General features: G+C 37.4%; 1 long non-coding RNA gene across 1 annotated transcript; it reads right to left on the reverse strand.

Moving 5' to 3' along the window:
• On the reverse strand, positions 21706 to 23627 carry LOC109822999. Its single transcript, XR_002242367.1, has 3 exons — positions 23590 to 23627; positions 22428 to 22503; positions 21706 to 21950 (listed from the first exon to the last, which is right to left on the reverse strand). It is a non-coding gene; the product is annotated as an uncharacterized LOC109822999 (long non-coding RNA).

Below are 26029 nucleotides of genomic sequence, written 5' to 3' on the forward strand. Positions count from 1 at the left end.
TTAAAAAAGCTTTTAAGCAATTGAGAGTTTGATTTTGTGAAATTAATTCCACAAAAGCTTGAGGAGATCATCTATTGAAGTTTGAGCTTCCAACTATTCTCTCTCTCTCTCTCTTGATCTATAGAGAAGTTTCCCTAAATTCTTTTCTAGCTTTATATATATTTGTTTGATTATCATTTTATTAAAGCTAGCTTTATATTGAGTTTAGATTTGATTAATCTCAATGTTATACACACCCACTTGAGATTATTGTATTTGCATTCATAATATATTTGGGGTTGTGAGAGATAGTAACATTGAGTTGTGCCTAATTGAGTTCTCACCTTGTTAAAAGAACAAATCATTTGTATTGTGAGCTAATTTGTGAAGATCACATTGTCTAACACTAGTACACCGAGAGGAGTGTGTGGTGAGAGACGTGGTCATCCCAAGAGGAGTAGGGTAGGTAGTAAAGCCTAGTGAGAGGTTGTAATTCCTAACACTTGAGGGAGACACGAGCTAGAGACCAACACTTGAGGTGGTAGTTAGTGTAGTTACATTGTGAGTGTTGTAAGGTTTTCGGTGAGCTAGAAAACCGAGTGTGTCGATGTAAACGTTATTCGGGTGAGCGTAGAAAACCCGGTTATGATAGTGGAGATCTCCTCGAGGTGAGGAGCGGTGACGTAGGTCGTGAGGACCGAACCTCATGAACATATCGTTTGTTTGTGATTGCATTAGCGCACTTATTTTTATGTTCATATCTTATGTCGCCTTTGTATATTGCTTGTATTTTATATTGCCCACTATCTAGTTTAGATCGTTTGCCCTTGTGTTATTTATACATCCATGCATATATATTTTATCACATATCATTTGCTAGGATATATTTGTTAATTAGTTTTAATTGGCAGAAATTCGGATTAGATTAACATAAGACCCTAATCACCCCCTCTCTAGGGTCTAACAATTGGTATCAGAGCTTGGTGCTCTTTGATTTACCCTAATCACCCCCTCTCTAGGGTCTAACAATTGGTATCAGAGCTTGGTGCTCTTTGATTTAAGGTCTAACCACCTTGAGTTAATATCAGAGCTTGGTGCTCTTTGATTTAAGGTCTAACCACCTTGAGTTAAAGATCCAAGTTATCTTTTTATACTAATCTAGTTTTGATTTCATTTGTATATTGCTTGCATTTTATGTTACAATTATGAATATGTATGGTGCATCTTGTTTAGGCTATGATCCTAGCGTTGCTCCAAAAATCAATACTTTCCCCTATGATCAATGGTGCTTTAGATTCAAAATATTTGTTCAATCTAAAAATATCGATTTATGAGAAGTTATTAATTGTGCTTATATTGTGCCCACATTGGAGAAATCCAAGTGAAGCAAACATGATAAAAAGATGTTTACTATGAACAAGCTTGTGTTAGAATTTTTATTAAATGCATTTGATTCATCAATGTCTAACAAGCTTTATTCTTTTGATAGCGCTTATACATTATGAAAATTTATAAAAGCGCATTAAGGGAACTTAGAGGCAATCCGACAAGCTTTGGCGGGTTCCTCTTCAAGTTCATGTGGAGCCTCATCATACACACGTCCACTAGGGGATAACCCTAGTGTAAGAAGCGATTCCAATTCCGATGATGAATTATATATTAGTGAACTCGCTTGTGCATATGATAGATTAGCGCATGCCTACAAGAAATTGCAAAATAATTTTATTTATTTATAAAGCAAGCATGTAGATTTGAAATCCGATTATGAGTTGCTAGCTTCCAAACTTGATGTCATTACTAAAGAGAATGTGACATTAAAAGAAAACAATGACATGTTAAGTTTAGAAAATAAAAAATTGACTTCATCTATTTCTAGCTTAACTCATGCTAATAATAATACCATGATAGAAGTAGAAACAATTAGAAATGAGTTAAATTCATTTAAATATGATCATATTTCATCTACTTCTATTTCCAATACATGTATGCAAAATAATGAGTTGAGTCAAGTTAAACATCGCATATCTTATTTAGATTCAACCTTAAAAATATGTATGGTAAATAACAAAAAGCTTATAGATTTGTGTGCAAAGTCCCGTGTTAATACTTCCAAATCAAACACCCACTATGCACACTTGTATAGAAAAGTTTACAAATGCTCTAGTTGTGGTCGTAAAGGTCATTTATCTAAATTTTGCTATGATGCACAAAATCTAAAAATGCTAATATCAATTCTTCTTGTGCATCTCATAAGGCTTCTTCATCACATGCATATGTACATGCACAAACTCATAATGTTCATCATAAATATGCACGTGTGTATAAATGTGATCTTTTTGGTTGTTTTGGTCATTTGGCCGAATATTGTTTTGATTTGAAAAGGAAATCATACTTGCCAAATGTTTCTAGTAGACCACATGTTTTTAAATGTGATATTTGTGATAGATTTGGCTATTTAGCGAAGTTTTGTTATGATTTGAAAAAATGTTCAAACTTGACAAATCTCTCAAGTAAACCACATTTATTTAATGATGTTTCTCATTTGCAAAATGTTTCTAAAAGACAATCTTTGATTGCAAATGGTTCCGTGCACGAGCTAATGGTCCATAAAAACAAATGAATCTCTTTCATTACACATATTACAATCGGAAGGGTCATTTGGGTGATTATTGCTTTGACCGTATTAGTGCACCACATGCGCCCAAACGAGTTCATAACCCTAGCACTTTGAGCTTAAATGATAGGAGTCATGTCCCTAGTCTCTTAGGTACCAAGAGTAATTGGGTAACAAAATTTGTTTGATCTTTAAGAACAAAACCTTTGATTTTTTTGTTTTCATGTTCTTAAAGATGATTTTTAGTTTTTCAAATCCATAGTTCATAATTCTTTTGTGTTTTGTAATCTAATTTTGAACTATAAAAATTTTGTTTTGATTTGTTCTTTTGAATTCATTATAAAGCACTTCTATGATGATATTAATATGTTTGTGCTTATGGATCATCTTTTTGTACTTTATAGTGTATTCTTTATGTGGTTTGATCAAGTTTAAAAAAAAATTTAATGATCAAACATCATTTTGGGTTTAAATTTTGATTTATGATTTTATTTGGTTGATTTGTTTTCATTCGATAACTCTTTTTGCATGATTCTCATGTTCTCTCTCTTTTGATTTCATAAATCTTTTTTATTAGGTTTTGTTTTGAAACTAATGTTTTGAGACACCTATCTTCATAATGATATTATCCATATGTGTTCTCATTGTCTTTTTGTATGTGAGTTGTGTTTAGTATGTTTTCATCTTGCTTGCTCACATATGTATGTCTTAGCATTCCATATATTCTATATGGTATTTTGATAGGGGAGCCATCCATATTTCTTTTATTGTGTTTATACTCACCGTGCTTATAGGTAGGGGGAGCCTTCACTCTCTTATCTTTTTCCCCTTTTTAATGTTGTCAAAGGGGGAAAATATTGTGAGTATATCGTGTTTTAGTTATATGCATGATAATTATAACTTGTATATTCATTACATTTCATGCATATATATCTTTTGTAAATTGTTTGTCATCATCAAAAAGGGGGAGATTGTTGGGTCCTTTTGTTTTGATGATGATTTATAAATAATTTACAACTAATATTGTTTTTTTAGTGTTTGTGTTTTTATATTTATTCTAAGCAAACAATATGTCGGAGGATGGATGGAATCGTGCATCAACGATCATATCCAATGGAGGTTGGCGGAATATCGGTGTGAAGCAATGCAATTCAAGTTCAAACATCATCCGTAAGTTTACCAAGAAGAGCATATTGAAGATCAAGATCAAGTTTGGGTAATTTAGTTTAGGAGTTTATATTATGTGTGTTAGATACTCTAAGCTCTATATCAGACATACACACAATTCTTGATTTTGAGTAATTTTGACAAAATATTGAGTTATTGGGTTTGGGACTTAAAAACCATTATATACATATTCTATTAAGTCCATAAAATTATTTTATAAGGTTTCAAAACATTGTTTAACTCAATAGTCAAAAATCAAGAAGTTTATGTACACATGTATTTATAAGTTTTGTAAAATACATGAGTTTTCGCAAATAGGAAATTCAATTTAAGAAATTCATTTTCTAACATGTTCAATTTGATGTTTATAAATGTTTCCCAAAGTTTTATCAAATTTAGAATTAATTTGTTATGTTTAATCGAATTTACTAAATCAACTTTTAAACAAGTTCATGTTCGTGCACATGTTTTTGCATGTTTTTGCAAAAAAGATGAGTTTTCACAATTGGAAAATGTAATTTGAAAAATTTCTTCGTTTACATGTTTATATTCAGATATACAAACATTTACCCAAGTTTTACTAATTTTAGAGTTGTTTTGTTATTTTCAATTGAATTTAAAAAATAAGTTTTCAGCAGTTTTTTAGAAACTGTATATATCTGTATTCAAACAATTATTTCTATCAACTGAGAAGTGATATTTCATAAATTCTTTCTCTAACATATTTATCTATATGTCTAGAACCTTTCCTCAAAAGTTCATGATTTTGGGATTTGATTTACTATTTATAATTAATTTTACAAAGTCAGATATGCAAAATTCCAGATTCTGTCAAAATATGAAAAAGTCTGTGAACAGTGTGGTAGACCGTGCTACAGTACGGTCGACCGCGAAGGTTACCGTTACACAGTAATGGTAACATTCTGTTTTTTAGTGGGTTTTTAGGGTTTTTTAAGTTGTTTTCTTCAAGCCTATATATACCCCTTTGCCATAACTATTTTCTACTACCAAGAGAATGTTTTAAAGAAGTTTAAGAAAGTTTTAACAAGGGTTTAAAGTTTGTTTAAGTGGGTTTAAAAAAGCTTTTAAAAAATTGAGATTTTGATTTTGTGAAATCAATTCCACAAGAGCTTGAGGAGATCATCTATTGAAGTTTGAGCTTCCAACTATTCTCTCTCTCTCTTGATCTATAGAGAAGTTTCCCTAAACTCTTTTCTAGCTTTATATCTATTTGTTTGATTATCATTTTATTAAAACTAGTTTTATATTGAGTTTAGATTTGATTAATCTCATTGTTACACACACCCACTTGAGCTTATTGTATTTACATTCATAATATATTTGGGGTTGTGAGAGATAGTAACATTGAGTTGTGCCTAACTGAGTTCTCACCTTGTTAAGAGAATAAATCATTTGTATTGTGAGCTAATTTGTGAAGATTACTTTGTATAACACTAGTACACCGAGAGGAGTGTGTGGTGAGAGACGGGGTCGTCCCAAGAGGAGTGGGGTAGGTAGTAAAGCCTAGTGAGAGGTTGTAATTCCTAACACTTGAGGGAGACACGGGCTAGAGTCCAACACTACTTGAGGTGGTAGTTAGTTTAGTTACATTGTGAGTGTTGTAAGGTTTTCGGTAAGCTAGAAAACCAAGTGTGTCGTTGTAAACATTATTCGTGTGAGCGTAGAAAACCCGGTTTTGATAGTGGAGATCTCCTCGAGGTGAGGAATGCGGAGGTAGGTCGTGGGGACCGAACCTCGTGAACATATCATTTGTATGTGATTGCATTGGCACACTTATTTTTATTTTCATATCTTTTATCGTCTTTGTATATTGCTTGTTGTTTATATTACCCACTATCTAGTTTAGATTGTTACCATTGTGTTATTTGTATATCCTTGCATATATATATATATTTTATCACATATCATTTGCTAGGATATATTTGTTAATTAGTTTTAATTGGTATAAAATCATATTAGATTAGCATAATACCCTAATCACCCCCTCTTTAGGGTCTAACAATTAGTATCAGAGCTTGGTGCTCTTTGATTTAAGGTCTAACCATCTTGAGTTAAAGATCCAAGTTATCTTTTTGTGCTAATCTAGTTTTGATTGCATTTGTATATTGCTTGCATTTTATGTTACAATTATGAATATGTATGGTGCATCTTGTTTAGGCTATGATCCAAGTGTTGCTCCAAAATTCAATACTTTCCCCTATGATCAATGGTGCTTTAGATTCAAAATATTTGTTCAATCTAAAAATATCGATTTGTGGGAAGTTATTGATTGTGTCAAAATATTTGTTCAATCTAAAAATATCGATTTGTGGGAAGTTATTGATTGTGCTTATATTGTGCTCACATTGGAGAAATACAAGTGGAGCAAAAATGATAAAAAGATGTTTATTATGAACAAGCTTGTGTTAGAATTTTTATTAAATGCATTTGATTCATCAATGTCTAACAAGCTTGATTCTTTTGATAGCGCTTATATATTGTGGAAATTTATAATAGCGCATCAAGGGAACTTGGAGGTAATCTGACAAGCTGTGGTGGGTTCCTCTTTAAGTTCATGTGGAGCCTCATCATGCACACGTCCACTAGGGATAACCCTAGTGTGGTAAGCGATTCCGATTTCGATGATGAATTATCTATTAGTGAACTCGCTTGTGCATATGATAGATTAGCGCATGCCTACAAGAAATTTCGATGATGAATTATCTATTAGTGAACTCGCTTGTGCATATGATAGATTAGCGCATGCCTACAAGAAATTACAAAATAATTTTATTGATTCGCTTGTGCATATGATAGATTAGCGCATGCCTACAAGAAATTACAAAATAATTTTATTGATTTAAAAAGAAAGCATGTAGATTTGAAATCTGATCATGAGTTACTAGCTTCCAAACTTGATGTCATTACTAAAGAGAATGTGACATTAAAAGAAAACAATGACATGTTAAGTTTAGAAAATGAAAAATTGACTTCATCTATTGCAAGCTTAACTCATGCTAATAATAATGCCATGATAGAAGTAGAAACAATTAGAAATGAGTTAAATTTATTTAAATATGATCATGTTTTATCTACTTCTATTTCCAATACGTGTATGCAAAATGATGAGTTAAGTCAAGTTAAACATCGCATATCTTGTTTAGATTCAACCTTAAAAACATGTATGATAAATAACAAAAAGCTTATGTACTTGTGTGCAAAGTCCCGTGTTAAAACTTTCAAATCAAACACCCACTATGCACACTTGTATAGCAAAGTTTACAAATGCTCTAGTTGTAGTCGTAAAGGCCATTTATCTAAATTTTACTATGATGCACAAAAATCTAAAAATGCTAATATCAAAGCTTCTTGTGCATCTCATAAGGCTTCTTCATCACATGCACATGTACATGCACAAACTCATCATGTTCATCATAAACATGCACATGTGTATAAATGTGATCTTTATGGTTGTTGTGATCATTTGGTCGAATATTGTTTTGATTTGAAAAGGAAATCACGTTTGCCAAATGTTTCTAGTAGACCACGTATTTTTAAATGTGATATTTGTGGTAGATTTGGCCATTTGGCGAAGTTTTGTTATGATTTGAAAAAAAATGTTCAGACTTGCCAAATCTCTCAAGTAAACCACATTTATTTAATAATGTTTCTCATTTGTAAAATGTTTCTAAAAGACAATCTTTGTTTGCAAATGGTTACCGTGCACAAACTAATGGTCCCCAAAAACAAATGGATCTCTTTCATTACACATATTACAATCGGAAGGGTCATTTGAGTGATTATTGATTTGACCGTATTAGGGCACCACATGCGCCCAAACGAGTTCATAACTACCCTAGGGCTTTGAGCTTAAATGATAGGGGTCATATCCCTAGTCTCTTAGGTACCAAGAGTAATTGGGTACCAAAATTTGTTTGATCTTTAAGAACAAAACCTTTGATTTTTTTTGTTTTCATATTCTTAAAGATTATTTTTAGTTTTTCAAATCCATAGTTCATAATTCTTGTGTGTTTTGTAATCTAATTTTGAACTATGAAAATTTTGTTTTGATTTCTTCTTTTGAATTCATTATAAATCACTTCTTTGATGATATTAATATGTTTGTGCTTATGGATCATCTTTTTATGCTTTATAATGTATTCTTTATGTGGTTTGATCAAGTTTAAAAAAAATTATTTATCAAACATCATTTTGGGTTTAAATTTTGATTTATGATTTCATTTGGTTGATTTGTTTTCATTCGAAAACTCTTTTTGCATGATTCTCATATTCTCTCTCTTTTGATTTCATAAATCTTTTTTATTAGGTTTTGTTTTAAAACTAATATTTTAAGACACCTATCTTCATAATGATATTATCCATATGTGTTCTCATTGTCTTTTTGTATGTGAGTTGTGTTTAGTATGTTTTCATCTTGCTTGGTCACATATGTATGTCTTAGCATTCATTGCATATATTCTATACGGTATTTTGATAGAGGAGCCATCCATATTTCTTCTATTGTGTTTATACTCACCGTGCTTATAGGTAGGGGGAGCCTTCACTCTCTTATCTTTTTCCCCTTTTTGATGTTATCAAGGGGGAAGAAATATTGTGAGTATATCGTGTTTTAGTTATATGCATGATAATTATAACTTGTATATTCATTACATTTCATGCATATATCTCTTTTTGAAAGTTGTTTACCATCATCAAAAAGGGAGAGATTGTTGGGTCCTTTTGTTTTGATGATGATTTGCAAATAATTTACAACTAATATTATTTGTCTAGTGTTTGTGTTTTTGTATTTATTCTAGGCAAACAATATGTCGAAGGATGGATGGAATCGAGCATCAACGATCATATCTAATGGAGGTTGGCGGAATATCGGTGTGAAGCAATGCAATTCAAGTTAAAGATTCAAGTTCAAACATCATCCGTAAGTTTACCAAGAAGAGCATATTGAAGATCAAGATCAAGTTTTAGTAATTTAGTTTAGGAGTTTATATTATGTGTGTTAGATACTCTAAGCTCTATATCACACATACACACAATTCTTGATTTTGAGTAATTTTGACAAAATATTGAGTTATTGGTTTTTGGACTTTAAAACCATTATATACATATTCTATTAAGTCCATAAAAATATTTTATAAGGTTTCAAAATATTGTTTAACTCAATAGTCAAAAATCAAGAAGTTTATGTACATATGTATTTATAAGTTTTACAAAATACATGAGTTTTCACAAATGGGAAACTCAATTTGAAAAATTCTTTTTTTTAACATGTTCAATTTGATGTTTATAAATGTTTCCCAAAGTTTTATCAAATTTGGAATTAATTTTTTATGTTTAATCAAATTTACAAAATCAAGTTTTAAACAAGTTCATGTTCGTGCACATGTTTTTGCATGTTTTTGCAAAAAAGATGAGTTTTCACAATTAGAAAATGTAATTTGAAAAATTTCTTCGTTTACATGTTTATATTCATATATACAAACATTTACCCAAGTTTTACTAATTTTGGAGTTGTTTTATTATTTTCAATTGAATTTACAAAAATTAGTTTTCAGCAGTTTTTCAGAAACTGTATATATCTGTATTCAAATAATTATTTCTCTCAACTGGGAAGTGATATTTCAGAAAATATTTCTCTAACATATTCATCTACATGTCTAGAACCTTTTTTCAAAATATCATGATTTTTGGATTTGATTTACTATTTATAATTGATTTTACAAAGTTAGATATGCAAAATTCCAGATTCTGTCAAAATATGAAATAGTCTGTGAACAGTGTGGTCGACCGTGCTACAGTATGGTCGACCGTGAAGGTTACCATTTCATAGTAATGATAACATTCTGTTTTTTGTTTTTTAGTGGGTTTTTGAGGTTTTTTAAGTTGTTTTCTTCAAGCCTATATATACCCCTTTGCCATAACTATTTTCTACTACCAAGAGAATGTTTCAAAGAAGTTTAAGAAAGTTTTAACAAGGGTTTAAAGTTTGTTTAAGTGGGTTTAAAAAAGTTTTTAAGCAATTGAGAGTTTGATTTTGTGAAATCAATTCTACAATAGCTTGAGGAGATCATCTATTGAAGTTTGAGCTTCCAACTATTCACTCTCTCTCTCTCTTGATCTATAGAGAAGTTTCCCTAAACTCTTTTCTAGCTTTATATCTATTTGTTTGATTATCATTTTATTAAAGCTAGTTTTATATTGAGTTTAGATTTGATTAATCTCATTGTTACACACACCCACTTGAGCTTGTTGTATTTGCATTCATAATATATTTAGGGTTGTGAGAGATAGTAACATTGAGTTGTACCTAATTGAGTTCTCACCTTGTTAAGAGAACAAATCATTTGTATTATGAGCTAATTTGTGAAGATCACTTTAAATAACACTAGTACACCGAGAGGAGTTGTGGTGAGAGACGGGGTCGTCCCAAGAGGAGGGGGGTAGGTCATTGAAGGATACACATTCCTTCCATTGGTAAATAATATCGGAGGGGTGGGTGATCCCGATTCGATAGTAAAGCCTAGTGAGAGGTTGTAATTCCTAACACTTGAGGGAGACACGGGCTAGAGACCAAAACTTGAGGTGGTAGTTGGTGTAGTTATATTGTGAGTGTTGTAAGGTTTTCGGTAAGCTAGAAAATCGAGTGTGTCGTTGTAAACGTTATTCGTGTGAGCGTAGAAAACCTGATTTTGATAGTGGAGATCTCCTCGAGGTGAGGAACGGGGACGTAGGTCGTGGGGACCAAACCTCATGAACATATCGTTTGTTTGTGATTGCATTGGCGTACTTATTTTTATGTTCATATCTTTTATCGTCTTTGTATATTGCTTGTTGTTTATATTGCCTACTATCTAGTTTAGATTGGTTACCCTTGTGTTATTTGTATATCCTTGCATATATATTTTATTACATATCATTTGCTAGGATATATTTGTTAATTAGTTTTAATTGGCATAAAATCAGATTAGATTAGCATAACATATCATTTGCTAGGATATATTTGTTAATTAGTTTTAATTGGCATAAAATCAGATTAGATTAGCATAAGACCCTAATCACCCCCTCTATAGTTTTAATTGGCATAAAATCAGATTAGATTAGCATAAGACCCTAATCACCCCCTCTAGGGTCTAACAGGTTCGGTCGTTCGTTGGCACCCTTTGCGGGCCTGCCTTCGATTGGTACCGCCGTCTCAAGCCTGGAAGTATCAACAGCTGGGATGATATGGAGAGCTTATTCCTCAAAAACTTCTTTGATGATGACGCTGAGGTATTCATTAGGACACTCTTCAAAGAGAAATATGAAGACGGGGAAACGGTCGACAACTTCATCAAGCGCTTCCGAAATAAGGCGATGAATTATCGAGATCCAGTCACAGAGGACTTCATCCTCCAAACTTGTCATAACAACCTATCCATTGATATATTGAAAGTTATGAGAGTAGCACCGTCTAACAACTGGAAAGAGTTGAAGGTGCGCGGAAAGCAGGCCGAACGCTTCCTCAGAAGGAAGAAAGCCGAAAGAAGCCAACTGACGGCTAACTCTCCGAACTCAAGCTTCGTCTCTCATGGTAAAGGGAAGGCGCATGCAGTAGTTGTTGACGTTAATCAGACATCGCAACAACAACCGAGAAGATAGCAAAATACTTTGGATCCGAGACTCCAAAAAGAGTACTCCTTGAAGGATGAAGATGTTCCAGCCATTTTCGAATCCCTCCTTGAGAACAATAAGATCAAGCTACCACCTATTACAAATCTGGAGGAAGCTGATAATACTACGGATCCAAAGTACTATGCGTACCACAGGAGGGTCCTTCATCCAACCAAGGATTGCTTTGCTCTCAAAAATAGCATCCAAACCTTGGTTGAAGCCGGCATCATAATACTAAATTGAGCCGAACGCCACACTCCGAAGAGTATACGAGTATAAACTTCTTCTCAATACTCCAATAGGTATATGAGTCTAAACTATTTCCTTTCTTTCATGTGAAGTTCCCAGAGAATCTTATATTCTTAAGGATAACCCAAACATGCGAGTAAGGACAATGTGCTCCTCATTAGACCCAATTTCGCAAAGAAAGCTACGGGTGGATAATTCATGTAATAGGAAGTTCCCGGAAGAATGTTAAATATAATATTCTTAGGGATAACCCAGTCATTACAAACAAAGTGATAAACATTAATCTACTGTTGTTAAAGTCCCGACATAGCATGGGGAATTTTAATATTCTAATCCTTGACGAGTTGTCAAACCTCTTCGTGTTAAGTTCTTATCACTTGACACCAAGAACTCCCAATGTGTAATAGGTACAAGTCAACACTCCCACTGTAATTTGTAGTCCCACTCCCATTGTCTACTTGGTCAAACATTCCTACAGTTAGGGCCATAACCAAAACCCCCTCTCAATTCCTCCAATGAACGAGAGGTTCACAAATTGAGCGATCAAACATTCCTACAGTTAGGGTCATCTCAAACCCCCACTTGGTCAAACATTCCTACAGTTAGGGCCACAACCAAAATCCCCTCTCGATTCCTCCAATGAACGAGAGGTCCACAAATCGAGCGATCAAACCTTCCTATAGTTAGGATCGTCTCAAACCTCCCACCTGGTCAAACTTTACTACAGTTAGGGCCAAAGCCAAAATCTCCTCTCAATTCCTTCCATGAATGAGAGGTCCACTTTCAAATCGAGTGATCAAACCTTCCTACAGTTAGGATCACCTCTTCCATGAATGAGAGGTCCACTTTCAAATCGAGTGATCAAACCTTCCTACAGTTAGGATCACCTCAAACGTTCGCTTGGTCAAACCTTCCTACAGTTAGGGCCAAAACCATAGTTCACTCTCGATAAACGAAAAATTCACCTTTAGTTCGGTAATCAAACATTTCGACAGTTAGGATTATTCAAATATTTTTTATTTTCAGAGCGGAGATCCCACTATTGGTTTCACCTTCCCGGATTCTTTAAGTGGAAACCCCACTTTGAGTTTCCTTTGTAACTAGAGATAGAATATAAAATTCTTCCTTTCTAGTATCGGGTTCGTCTTTGCCCCAAGAGAAGACATCATCCTTCAACTCTAAAATCCGTGCTTCACACGCATGGGAAATTTTATCCCGAAGCCTAAGTAGGGATAAGTTAATGCCTAACACACGTTGCCAGTTTAGTCTTTCACCGAATGAAGAAGGCACTAGAATCCAAATTTTGGCAATTTTATCCTGAAGACTAAGTAGGGATAAGACAACACCTAACACGCGTTGCCGGTTTAGTATTTCACCAAGTGAAGAAGACACCAGAATCCAAGTCTAGTGAATTTTATCCTGAAGCCTAAGAGGGATAAGTCAGCACCTAACACGCGTTGCCGGTTAGTTTTTTATCGTAAAAAAGACAAAAGCCCACATATTCAACATTGTGGCAGGTTGTTATTAATAACACCATAATCCGTGTCTTACACGCACGGAGAATTTTATCCCGAATCCTAAGTAGGGATAATTCAACGCCTAACACGCGTTGCCAGTTTAGTCTTTCACCAATTGAAGAAGCACCAGAATCCAAGTATGGAGACTTTTATCCTGAATTCTAAAAATGGATAAGTCAGCCCCTAACAAGTGTTGTTGGGTAATCTATTCCCGTAAGAAAGACGAAGTCTACATATTCAATATCGTAGCACTAAAAGAGTTAACTCTTTTAGCACAACGTCATATGCGGAACGGACTTAAACAATCCGTATGCAAGCCCGATTCAAATGGTAATCGGTAAAGGCACGTCAAATCTGTTGATGGTTGAGGATTTGCCAAAAATCCTGAGTCTGCATCCGATACATGCGGTCGGGTAGTCTATTCCGTGAGAAAGACGAAGTCTATATATTCAATATCGTAGCACTAAAAGGGTTAACTCTTTTAGAATAACATTACATGCGGAACGGACTTAAATAATCCGTATGCTAGCCCGACTCAAACGGTAGTCGGTAAAGACTCATCAAACCTGTTGATGGCTGAGGGTTTGCCAAAAATACTATAAATGCAAGAGTTATTGACGCACCAGCTTCATTAGTTAGTCTCATGACTTGAGCATCCAACAACTTCGGGATAAGATCCATACCTGTAGACGAAACAACTTTAATAGTTGGTCCTGCAACCCGACATTTAGGACCGCTACACTCCAAACGCTGATCGATGCGAAACCCTAAGGTCAACGCCGGTCAACGCATAACCCTGGGTCAACACCGGTCAACGCATGGCCTCCGATCAACTCCAAAGTTCAGATATAAATTTCCGATGAAGATGATCAGTTCAAAGTCAACTCAATGACACAAGCTAAGCTCAGAAACTTACACCCAAACTTTAGTTCAAGACTTCAACAATGGTCAGACGATAAACGCAGTGCCGGAAGAACTTTATCTATTCGACAAGATACTGAATAGGCTGAAGGCTGTAGAAGTTAAGAATTGAAGCCAGCTACAGGTCCTTTGACATCGACTGAAGGCGGGGGCCTATCATATCCAAAGCATTCCAAACTCCTCTATAAAAGAATGAGTCTGAAATGCTTTGGAGGGGGTATCAGTAGGCATCTAAAAATGCCTATAGCTATCCACACACAGCTCGATATGGAGAGAAGATGACGAACAGCGTTATCCGGATCTAAGAGAATTATCTGATGTCGACCAGCGCATGAAGTAAAACGACGAACCAAGTGACCCGCGCACACTCATCAGCCAGCTCCAAATGTCCCGTGTGCTAACTAGCCACCGCCAAGTGGCCCGCACGCTCACCGGCCACCAAATCAATAAACCAGTGGCCCGCGTGCTCACCGGCCACGGCCAAGTGGCCCGTATGCTAACCGACCATCAAATCGACAAACCAACTGGCCTGTGTGCTCACAGACCACCTCCAAGTGGCCCGTACACTCGTCAGCCAGCTCCAAGTAGCCCGTGTGCTCACCGGCCACTGCCAAGTGGCCCGTACACTCATCAGCAACCAAATCGACAAACCAAGCATCTCGTGTGCTCACCGGCCACCTCCAAGTGGTCCGCTGATACGAGTTGTCGTGCGAGCACCTTTGATCGCAGAATTATCAAAGGTGGGTTGAGAAGAGGATGACAGAAACACAAGCACAATTCAGTATATGGCAAAGGAAAGTACCTTCTCTAGATTATGAGTATGAAAAGATTAGAATCTCTCTCTCTCACAATCTCACTAGAATCGAGAACAAACTCTCAATTCTCACTAAACCCTAATACAAAGATTAGAATCTTTCTCCGATCTAAGATCTCATAGATCATCATAACCTAAACCCTAATCCTTTTGATCAGGATCTCTCTTAGACCTATAACTCTTTAGGACTACATCTGGTCTCTCACCCTTCTGTTTAGAACCCAAAACGGTCCCTATTTATAGGGTTTAAAATGTGGTGGCAATCTGATAAATAACCAAAACCAAACCCAACTAGAATTCCTTCAAAACAGAAACCAAGTCTGCCCAGGAAACCTCGATGAGTTGAGTCATGACTGCATATGAGTCGACTCATGGCTGATGAGTCGACTCATAAACTGATGAGTCGACTCATAAACTGATGAGTCGACCAAGCAGAAGCTTTTGACAAAACGGCTGGGTTTCATAAGTCGACTCATGACAGGCATGAGTCGACTCAACCTGATGAGTCGACTCATGTACATGTATGAGTCGACTCACGAGCTGAAATATGGATTCTTCAAATCTGCTGCTCGCCGTCTCGTTCCATGCTTCCACCTGTGCTTCGTTGTGTCACTTCACACCACTATTCTCAAGATATCATGAGAATCACCTATTCTCAAGCTCCTATGAGGATTACTTTTTCGAAGAGAAGATACACCCGTATCATGGGTCCCCCCTTTAGAAACTTGAAGTCCCATTCAAGTTAGAACTTCAGCTGAGGAAACTCTCGAGCCCCTCCATCTTTGTTGACTTTAGTCATCTTCTTCTTCCTTAATCTCTGAACTCCTTCCAAAGAAAAGGATCTCGCTAAGCTTCTTGTACTGTGATCGAGTAAGGACCATACACAGGATGCCCCTTCACCGGATCTGATGCTCTGATACCAACTTGTTACGAGTTGTCGTGCGAGCACCTTTAATCGCGGAATTATCAAAGTTGGGTTGAGAAGAGGATGACAGAAACACAAGCACAATTCAGTATATGGCGAAGGAAAGTATCTTCTTTAGATTATGAGTATGAAAAGATTACAATCCCTTTCTCACAATCTCACTAGAATCGAGAACAAACTCTTAATTCTCACTAAATCCTAATACAAAGATTAGAATCTCTCTCTGATCTAAGATCTCATAGATCATCATAACCTAAACCCTAATCCTTTTGATCAGGATCTCTCTTAGGCCTAAAACTCTTTAGGACTATATCTGGTCTCTCACCCTTCTGTTTAGAACCCTAAATAGTCTCTATTTATAGGGTTTACAACATGATGGTAATCTGGTAAATAACCAAAACCAAACCCAACTAGAATTCCTTCAAAACAGAAACCAAGTCTGCCCAGGAAACCTCGATGAGTCGACTCATGACTGTATATGAGTCGACTCATGACTGATGTGTCGACTCATAAACTGATGAGTCGACCGAGCAGAAGCTTTTGACAAAACGGCTGGGGGAGGCATGAGTCGACTCAACCTGATGAGTCGACTCATGTACATGTATGAGTCGACTGACGAGCTAAAATCTGGATTCCTCGAATCTGCTGCTCGTCGTCTCATTTCATGCTTCCACCTGTGCTCCGTCGTGTCGCTTCACACCACTATTCTCAAGATATCATGAGAATCACCTATCCTCAAGCTCCCATGAGGATCACTTTTCCGAAGAGAAGATACACCCGTATCACCCGCGCACTCGTCGGTCAGCTAAACGGTGAACCAAGTGGCATGTACGCCCGTCGGCCACCATCAAGCTATCCATACATTCACGAAACGAATCGGGGAGGCGTACAAGTACACGAAACGATGAAATACGTGTAACGACGGAACAAGTCAAAACCCGAAAAATCGAGAATGCCCCTGGCGGCCGAGTCATGTCAAAATGACTCAGCCAGGCCATTTGGTGGCCCGGCCGAGGCTGAGGCACCATTTGGTGGCCCGGCCATGGCCGAGCCACCAGACAGTGACCAGTTTTGATCCAAAAATGCTTTTTCGGTTTTGACGGGTTTTCTCAGGATTTGTTCGTTTTTGAGTGTCCCAACTGATTGGATATCATCCACAAATATGGTTACACGATTATCAACTGAGGATAAGGCCAAATCCATCGTTCTTATCCGAAAACTCCCCAACCGAAGCCTATAAATACAGGCCCAGGGGCTCATTTCAGAGGGGGACATCAAGGGGCGAAATACTGCCAAATTGGATAGTGTAGCCACGAATTTACAGCAAGGATTAGCAGATCTTGGCGACTTCTTATGCATAAAGAGTGGAGTTCGACAGATCTGAGACCCGTCCCCTTTTCCTCCGGATTTAACATTGGTCTTAAATCCCGAGAAGAGCCGTAATCTCGCTTGGTCGGGATTACCGCTGCAGCGATTACTTCCTTCATGAAGTAAGAGCTTTAATCATCAATCTGTCAACCGAATCTGATCCGTGGCGGTCCACGGACTAACGCGTCCCCGGTACAGGCCAAGATCTCACGCAAGCAGAAGATCGATAAATGATCCCTACATTTGTTTTTACGAGAATTGTACTTTTCATTGTGTAAGAGTCTTATAAAAAGAATATCTTTTTTTGTTTTCATTGTAACGACTGAAGTTATAATGAATCCCTCATTGAAGAAACTAATTTTCCACCGAAACAAGTCTAAAGTTGAAAAGAAATTATGTCGAAGAACCTCTATTTCCGAGACACTCGTGGCTATCTCGAAAACAGGGCTCGTTTCTAGCAGTTTTGTAACTGCTTTAACCGCGTTTAATTGCCATTATTCTAGAAGTTATGGGCATGATTTTCGTTTGTAACGGCTCCCCCACATTTATGGATGATCCCCAACAGTTATGAAGCCACGTGGATCGTAAAAAACTCGAGAAAACCATCACCAAGTCCACTCTAGTTTCCAAGACAGTCGCAAGTGTCTCGAAAACTATGATTTTCTTTCATAGCTTCCGAGACAGCCGCAACTGTCACGAAAAGTATGAGTTTTTTCATAGTTTCTGAGACATGTTCTGTACCTCGAAACTTGTGTGATGCGCTTCTTGTGCATTCCTTAGTTGATCTTTGGCTTTGGATGATTCTTTATAACTCAAATAATGACGTTTATCGCATTCTCTTCATCTTGAGCTATGTATGGTAATCTATAGGCAATTTTTGTTAGCCCTTATGTTTTGATGATGATTTACAACCACCATTATCGGTACTAATTGCTTATTGAGTGATTATAGATAATATAAATATCAAGCTAGTTTGTACCATGTATGGAGAATTGGATGGAATACGGGCTACAATGACGATATCGGAAGGAGGTGGAGGCAAAGTGATGAAGCAATGTTTATCAAGAACACTAAACGTAATGAGAAGCTTCATCAACTCTAAAGCAATATCAAGTCTCAAGAAATGTATTTCTATGTGAGAGCTATTTGCTATTTTTCTTTTCTCTCTAGTGCTAAAATATAGGCAAGTAGTTATAGATTTTATTTGAAGCTATTGGGATATCACACACACATTTTCATACTCATAGTTTTGACGGTTTCATCAAAATATGGTCTTCCACAAGTATGAGGACCTATTCGCAAAATTCCTTTTCAAAACAGTTTGTTTTTAGTGTTAAAAACATTTTACAAAGTTATACAAATTTTAGAAATCATTTGAGTATTTTGACAAATAATCTAAAATGTCAAAAATAGTTTTTAAAACATGTTTCAGCTGTGTCAATTCGCGGTCGACCGCCACGGTTGGCCGCACTAATGTATTTCCCTCAGGAGCCAGCAGAAACCTGTGTGGTTGACCGTGATGGTCGACTGCCTCTATTACAGAGAGCTCGGGACTTCCTGCGGTCGACCGCTACGCTCGACCGAACTGATTACAGAAGATTTCTTGAATTCTCACGGTCGATCGTGGCGGTCAACCGTATATCTTACAGAAGCTTTTCTCAGGTTTGAAAACCTGCACGGTCGACCGTGAAATTCTCACGGTCGACCGCCGATCACCCCAACGGCTCTTTTTGGTACAAAATTAGAAATTTTGTTTTCTGGGATTTTGGGAGATTTGGTTAGGGGTTTGGCTGTTATCTTCATTCCCTATTTAAACCCACATATCCCCCTTCTTCAGAGTCACCCAAGATCATTGTAAATCCTTTGTGTTTTGTTTACTGTTTTCAAAAGATCCTAAATTTTCATTCCTGTTCTTCACTGTTTTCTAAGTTCACATCCCAAGCTTCATGTGTAATCTTTCTCCTTGCCATAGGGCTACTGTAAAGAGAGAGATTTTACATTGTTTACTATTGTTGTGAGCTTGATCTCGTGGAGATCAGTTGTGTGGTTGTGAGATCTCGTGGAGATGGTTGTGTAGAAGAAGTTCTGGCTTTCATACCGGGTTGTATAGTGGATTCTCCTCGAGAGTGGGGAGCAGGTACGTTGGTCAGCGGACCGAATCTTGTGAACACATCGCGCGTCACTTAGATAACGATTTCTAAACCTTATCTCTTTTACTTTGGCTTTTCATTTTGTGGTGTATTGCATTGTCTTAATTTTTATTACACAATTATCGCCTTAAGACCCTAATCACCCCCCTCTAGGATCCAACAATTTTTGACGCCTACAACCCTCACACCAAATTTTTTACTAGTCCTCTAGCAAAGAAAGGAAATACAAAGAAAAGAAAGAAATCCTAACTCACTTTTGCAGGAAGCGCGACTATATTTAGCATGTACAATGAGCCTTTAAACCCTTTGGTTAACCTAGAGGATGAGTTGTCGTTTTGTCAGGGTGGCAGTGAATATTGTTGATGTCAGCTATCAAACAGGAATGAGATTAGTGGATAATCCCAAGTAAAGCGAGGGAGCTTATGGTGTGGGTTCCCTCATCTCTCTCAAAGTTTGGTCCCTTGTCTGCATAAGAGAGCTGAAAAATAACACTCGTTAGAGGATCGGAGTTGGGTTTTTTAGTAGTTCCTCCAACAATCAAGTCAGTATTTGAGCTGAGTGGAGAAGATACCAATGAACTCAAAATAGTTCTATGTATGCAGAAGTTGCATACCTGTGACACCTTGGGGGCATGAGGATTCTCCTCTCAGTAGGCAATGAGCTCATTTTTATATCTAGTTGAGAGGAGTAAATATGAAATTATGGCCGGGTCTAGGTAGACAGCTAAATCGGTAGACAGATGACAGGTGTTGGTTATGGGTGGCATGAGTCACATGTGCGATAATAGGTGTTAGCCAGTGGCTAAGATGGTCATCCAGGTGGTTTAGTGTGGGGGCTGATGAGCCATGATGACTTTGTCAGAGCATTTAATGTGAGGGAAGACGGTTGTTAGCGCATGGTCCGAGAAATCTACCACCTCTTAAGCCGTTCGGCTGATGGTCGACAAATATCATCTTTTTAGTTGATTACGCAAGTTGTCGGTTGATATAGCAGATTAAGTGTGAAGTCTTGAGGGCTTGACTTGTAGAATAGGTCGACAAGTATCACCTCTCGAGTTGGGCACATGAGTCATCGGCCTATGAAGTCGGCTACCAGCGTGGATCGAGTCGTCTGGGCTCTGATCATGTCGTTATTTTGTTCATTTCCACCCCTAGATGTGTTAGCAATTTTCATAATTTGGTGGACTACTTTTAAAATATTGAAGATTTGTGGGACTAATATTAAAATAACCCTTAATTTTTTTGTGGGGGTCACTCATTGGCAATGGGATAATCATTCACTAATGTGCATGGGTGACGGGCATTGATCCGTCGCTAATTAGCATTGGCGATAGAATAAATCCATCGCTAATGCTTATTGGCGACGCTGTTCATCTTTACCTATTAATTGCAACTAAGTTCTATTAATTTGGCTCAGTTCCTAGAAAACCATTCAATGTAACCCTTACTTTGCATAGTTCTTTTGGTTATTGGAAACTTGATCTCCTATGACAAGCAGTACTGCTGTTTCAGGTGCCACCCTTTTTAGTGAGAAAAGTGTTCACACAGATATTTTCCTTCATCAATGTTCAGCTATTTAACAGGTATTATATTTCTCCTCATGTTAATTCTAATATATTTTATCTCATGTTCTAATGCTAGCTGGTAGTAATTATAGTTCTCTTCCTTATGGCTAGTCTTCAATTAAGGAGAGAGTGCTGCTCCTTCAGTAATGGTGAATATGTCAAAGCATGATTAGCTGAACTAGAACATTGGTGCTATAAAGCGACAGATGAGGTGATCTCCAGCTTCCTTGCTGCCTTTAGAGTTGTGATGCATCCTGAACTATTTAGTTCTTAGTTACTCTGATATTTTCCTTTACAATTTTGTAACTTGCTATAAACTAAAAGTTCGAACATATGGTGACTCGCTTGCATTATCTCATTTTTCTTTTCAGTTTAGTGGCAGAAGGTACACTAGTAGAAAAATGAGCAACCTAGACGGAAATTTCCGTCTAGGTTGCTCCAATTTCCGTCTAGATTGGTTCACCTAGACGGAAATCCGTCTAGTTTATTCCGTCTAGAATATTTCCGTCTAGATTGGGGCAAACTAGACGGAATTCCGTCTAGTTTGCTAACCTAGACGGAAAACAACCTAGACGGAAGTGAAAATCCATCTAGGTTGATTCCTAGACGGAATTCCGTCTAGGTTGATACTGTAGCAATAGTAACAACCTAGACGGATATTGTAGCAACCGAGACGGAATTTCCGTCTAGGTTGCTACTGCTACAGGGTTTTTTTTTTACGGAATCTGCATTGCAAACTATATGATATCAAATGTATATATGCACAATGTTGCACAACACCAAATTATATTCATATCCAACACAATCTAATTATATTTCAATATCAAATACAATTATATTCAATAATACATTCACGAAAATACTAGTGCAATACATAAACTGTTTACATAGATAAGAAGTAATTTTCTATTTAGCAAGAGCTTCATTAGGCATCACTTCAACAAGACCTTTTTTCTCACATGGAAGCATCTGATATGTAGCGCTTTTTACAATGCAAACTTCACTGACCAGACTCTGAAATGCATGAGAATAAAACCACATCAAAGATTTTTCTATTTCAGTCAATTCATACAGATAATTTACGATGAAACACAGAAACACCCTGCAGAAAAACAGATTCAATTCTTCTATTTTTTGAAATTAAGCCCTATGGCTCCAAACCTTCACTTCTCCATACTCAATATGTTAAATACAAACTGTGTATCAGCAAGTAACCTGTGTAGCCAATTCCAACATAACATGTAGGAGAAAAGCTTTGTTACGTGTCATTTGAAGTAACTAGGAAAAATGAGACAAAGGGTCCACTTAAATAAATACTTATTAATACAAACATAGGAAACCTTAGCAAACTAGTTTCAGTTTTCTGACTATACATACATAGAAGATCCTTAGAGAAAGCGGCCCCCAACAAAACCACCTCCACATAAATTAAGTATTCACTAGTTATCTGTATAAGCGAACAGTAAGAAAGAAGCTTTATATGAAATTTACCTTGAGTTTTAGTGTTCTACAAACACTGTGGAAAGATATCTGTTGAGGGGCATATCAATCAATGTCGTTATCCCACCTGAAAGAGAACATAAATCACCACTCTAGATTAGAATATGAAAGAAACCATGATACATGCAAAATAACTGTGATACTAGCTTTCCCATTCATTTATTGTCTAGGTGACCTGCGAAGATATATATGAAACTGAACTTGGCATGCTCAGAGATGGGGTCTATGTAACTTCAATATGGGAGAAAAAGAAACAAAATAAAACATGTGCACACTATTTAATGTCTTATATAAGAACCAACTTGGAATCATCCCAAGCAAAGCACAATTGATGATTCATGAAATCTGGACATAGGATAGTATTATGTTGATATTACCAGACTATTTCTCCTTTACAAACAGTATACTATTAACCAGCATTATGTAACATGATATTGTTAGTTACTTCATGATCCTCTAATACCAGTGGTCTCTATAGCAAAGATATAAACCGTAGCAGCAAAGATATAAACCGTTTGTAACATGATACATGCTTCTCATAGAAATGAATCCATAGCAGCAAATATATAAACCGTTTGCTGGTTTAAGAAACAAGCACTAAAACCATTCATATTTCTACTATATAGGAGGTTGTTACAAGTTCAATAATGATCCTTACCTGAGATGGAAAACCATCTACAAACACAAGCATAACATTTGTATGAGATATTCTAACAATGCATGACAGGTTTCACTAACTTATTCTAACACGGGACCTATGGCATGTTGGTTTTCCTGATTACAACTCCAAACTAGCTGATAGTCTGCTTACCACTCAGTTTGTGCTTGAATTCACATAAATAGATAAGCTATCAAGATGAAGAAAACTATATGATAATACACACTCATAGAGTAATAAAACACTCCAGAAACCAACAAGCAATGCTTGAAACGCATTAAGAGCTCCAACAACGTAATCATGATGGTAGACAGGTTTCTATTAAAATGCATAACGGACACTTAATCATGAGTTCGCAACGGAAAAGCAACTTAAAAGAAACATCTAAGCATTCCGCGCACGAAGCTAAACAATGACATAAATGAAGATGCTTCAAACCACACATAAAAGATAAAAAGAAAAAACATAGTATGGGAAGGCATAGCCATCACATACCCCTTGGATTCTCTTTCCAGTTCACAGGCACCTTGATCTTTTTGCGCCCTCTTCTTGGCAGTCTGGTAGGTAAGTTTCCCACCTATAACAAGATATAAACTATATAAGCATCATATTAGAAATCACAGACAAGTTCTAGACACAGCAAAGACCAGGATCTTAATTTAAGCTCTAACATTATCCTTGCCAGTAGTTTCTACAGCAATTCCAATTACTCCATGCAAAAACAAGCACAAGAAACAAACAAATGGACTTTCATTTCCCATTTTTTTTTCCAATAAAAATGAAACTACAGGTCAATATCATGGGATAAATCAATTTGGACTATATAAAAGCAAATTTTTAACAAGAACTGATAAGTAACGTTCATTTGGGCATTAGCTTTCCTCCATCTAAAAATTAAATAATAATTACAGTTAATGCTAAGTAGACCAGGGTTCATCAGCATTAACACAACACACCCCAAGATCATCAAAATTTGATAAAAACCACATTTCAACGAACTTAAAAGCAAACGCCAAGCAGTCATCTTTTCAATACTAAACCCTAGTTCCGATCCCAAATCAGCCTAAAACCCTAGAATGAGAGAGATCGAGAGAGATCGAGAGAGAGAGAGATGGTTACCAGGGGTTTTGACGATGCGGGTCGGGTTCGATTTCGTGGCATAGCTATGCCTCTTGCGATAGGTCAACCTCTAAACCATTTTTGAATCGCTTTCTCTCTCTCTCTCTCTCTCTCTACTAGAGATTCAGAGGAAGAAGAACGAGGCGCCGGGGATTATGGTCTCGGGGCGAGGGGCGCCGTCGCCGGGGCGGGGCATGTAGGTGACGGAGCGGGAGGGGGTTAGGCGGGATCGGAGGATCTCTCTCTACAAGAGATTCAGAGGAAGAAGAACGAGGCGCCGGGGATTAGGGTCACGGGGCGAGGGGCGCGGTCGCCGGGGCGGGGCATGTAGGTGACGGAGCGGGAGGAGGTTAGGCGGGATCGGAGGAGGGTTTTGAGGAGGGGGAGAGATCGATGCGTCATGGATCGGAGTTGGGAACCAAGAAGAGAGGTAGGGTTAGGGTTTTTGATAGGGAAGAACGAGGGGAATTTTCGAGCTGTACCCGCTAGAGGGGGGGCGCTTTTGGTTGACCAGATTGAAAAGTCCGGCCCAAGTAGCTCCGGCGGTGGAGGTGCAGGTGGAAGGGGGATGAGGGGGATTTGGGGGTTTGGAGAGATAGAGAGAGATTCGGGGATTTGTGGAGAGAGAGAGGGTTTGGCCCGGGATTTAGATGGAGGGGAGAAAAAAGAGGCGGAGAAATGAAAAAATAGGCGGGGAAATGAAAAAAAAGAAAGGGTCGGTAATTTTTTTAGGGGGTTATTCGTTGGGTAATTTTTGGAACAACAATGTTTGATGTTATTCATTGGGATAATTGGAACTGGTGAAATCTTTGTGGTGTTATTGGTTTGTTGGGGGTAATTGGAGACAAATACTCTACTTTCCCCTAAATTACACCAACTATATATACATTCCTCAGCCCCCAAGCCCCAAATTACCCCATTTTGCCTTCTGGAACAAAAGAGGGGAACCAATTTACCCTATTTCGTTCTCGAGCTCGTCCAGAAAAAATTCGCGAGGGCGGAGGAGGAGGAGGACATGGCGGTGCTCAGATCTGGCGAGGGTGGAGTTCGAGCTGGTCGGAGGGCTAGAGGTCGAGCTGGTCGGAGGGCTGGAGGTCGGATCTAAGGAGCTTGGGGAGGAGGAGCAGCGGGGGAAGAGGAGGACAGGACAGGGCGGTGGCGAGGTCGAAGGGCGCTGATGAGGGCGGCGACGGATCTGGATGTCGACGAGGGCGGCAGTTGGGGAGGCGCGGAGTTCGAAAATTGAAGTCATTTTGTTGATTTTGTCGACGCTGGATTTGAGATCACAGAGGGTACTGAAGTCGCCGGTGCCGTAGATCTGGATTAGGGTTTCCGAGGAGGAGGAAGAGGAGGAGGAGGAGGAATGGCATTGGGGAAGAGAGGAGAAAATCATCAAGAAACCATAGATCTGGATTTGAGCAGAAAATTGAAGAAAAAGGTGGGGATTTTGATGTTTAATGGTGGCGAGAGAAAAGGGGAAAGTGTTTGAGAGTGAGAGGGGGAGATGACTGCGAGGTTGATGCTTGAATGATGAACAAGGAGAGATCAAGATGTGTAGTTTTGTTGTTTTTTTGGGGGTTCATGCATGTGGAAAATGGGAAGTATGGAAGTTGTGAGATAATAAAAAGTTTAATCAGTACATAATTATTTGAGATCATCTTGTTGATTTGGGTCAATGGGCGTCGTGGATCAATTCAAACACAACCGGTTATTGGTTTAAAGGTAGATCTTTGATGGTGTTTTATTTGTATTGTTGTGATAATTTGATATTGAAACTATGTACTTGTGAATTTTCTTGTATTGTTGTGATAATTTG

Source organism: Asparagus officinalis, chromosome 8 (assembly GCF_001876935.1).
Source record: "Asparagus officinalis chromosome 8, Aspof.V1, whole genome shotgun sequence".
Lineage (NCBI taxonomy): Eukaryota > Viridiplantae > Streptophyta > Magnoliopsida > Asparagales > Asparagaceae > Asparagus > Asparagus officinalis.